Source organism: Gossypium arboreum, chromosome 1 (assembly GCF_025698485.1).
Source record: "Gossypium arboreum isolate Shixiya-1 chromosome 1, ASM2569848v2, whole genome shotgun sequence".
Lineage (NCBI taxonomy): Eukaryota > Viridiplantae > Streptophyta > Magnoliopsida > Malvales > Malvaceae > Gossypium > Gossypium arboreum.
In genome coordinates this window covers 115138064-115139595 of record NC_069070.1, presented here as the reverse complement: position 1 = coordinate 115139595, position 1532 = coordinate 115138064, and the positions used below count along the sequence as shown (strand labels likewise).

Below are 1532 nucleotides of genomic sequence, written 5' to 3'. Positions count from 1 at the left end.
AAACAATTCCTCCAATTTATTAGCTAGATAATAGAAAAATAGTAAGTACTAGTACTTTTAGTTCTCATGGATATGATATTCCCGACTCACCATAGCTATACTATTATTCGATAGGTACGCTTGCCTTTGTCGTAATTTTAGTTAGTTTAGTGACCATCAAGTTTTTGGCGCTATTGCCAGGGACTAAAATATTAGGAACACTCGATTTTTATTAATTTAGCCATTTTTATTTTTATTGTATTTTATTTTTGTTTTTAGTTTAATTTTTATTTTCTAATTTTTCTTTTGTTTGCTTCTAGCAGGTTCTTTTAGTTTATAGCTAGAAGAAACCCATTGGGACCTTTAGTATTTGATAGCGAAATTGAAAACACAACTCATAGAAACCATAGAGAAGCAAAGAAAAGTCGACAGAATATAGTGGAAAAGTAAGAGGACATTATTGCTATTATTGAAGAGATGGTTGATAATCAGAATAATCAGCTACCTCCTGTGGTTGCTGCAAATCCTATAAATTCAAATCCTGCTCCTATGTACGATTATGCCAAGCCCACTCTAACTGGGGCTGAATCGAGTATTGTGAGACCCACTATTGCAGCAAATAACTTTGAAATGAAGTCAAACACTATTCAGATGATCCAACAGTTTGTTCAGTTTGATGGTTTGCAAGATGAAAATCCAAATACTCATTTGGCTAATTTTTTGGAATTTTGCGACACTTTCAAGATTAATGGCGTTTCTGGCGATGCCATTCGGCTATGGTTGTTTCCCTTCTTATTGATGAACAAAGCTAAACAGTGGTTGAATTCCTTACCATGAGGTTCTATCACTACATGGGATCAAATGATTGAAAAATTCTTACTGAAGTATTTTCTACTAGCTAAGACAGCTAAGTTGAGGAATGATACCTCTTTCTTTGTACAGATGGACTTAGAGACCCTATATGATGCATGGGAGAGGTATAAGGATTTATTAAGAAGGTGCCCTCACTATGGGTTACCTTTATTGCTACAGGTTCAAACTTTCTACAACGATGTGAGCCCCTCAACCAGGCAATTGATCGATGCAGCCATTGGTGGTACTCTGAACAATAAAACACCTGAAGCAAATTATGAGTTTATAGAAGAGATGTCACTGAATAATTATCAGTGGCAAGTCATGAGGACAAAGCCTAGTGGAGCAGCCAGTGTTTTTAACTTAGACGCGGTCACCATTTTATCAAATCAGGTAAAACTTTTAAATAAGAAAATTTATGGTTTATATGGTTCTACGTAGTTACATTCAGTAATGCAATGCGATACAAATGGAGAAGGAATGAACAATCCAGAATATTTACCCTACTGTCCTAGCTCAGAGAACGAACAAGTCAGCTATATAGGTAATAATTCTAGGTCTCAGAATAATCCTTACAGTGACACTTATAATGCAGGTTGGAAGAACCATCCCAATTTTTCTTGGGGTGGTCAAGGAAACCAGAGACTACAACCCCCTCCAGGCTTTTAACAACCTTACCAGCAAGAGAAAAAGCCTATCCT

The 1532-nt window shown here is 36.0% G+C and overlaps 1 non-coding gene across 1 annotated transcript; it reads right to left on the bottom strand.

Annotated features, from left to right (window-relative positions):
• Window positions 1-888: 888 nt before the first annotated feature.
• LOC128281926 (small nucleolar RNA R71) lies at window positions 889-995 on the bottom strand. Its single transcript, XR_008272210.1, has one exon. It is a non-coding gene; the product is annotated as a small nucleolar RNA R71 (small nucleolar RNA).
• Between the last annotated feature and the right edge of the window lie 537 nt (window positions 996-1532).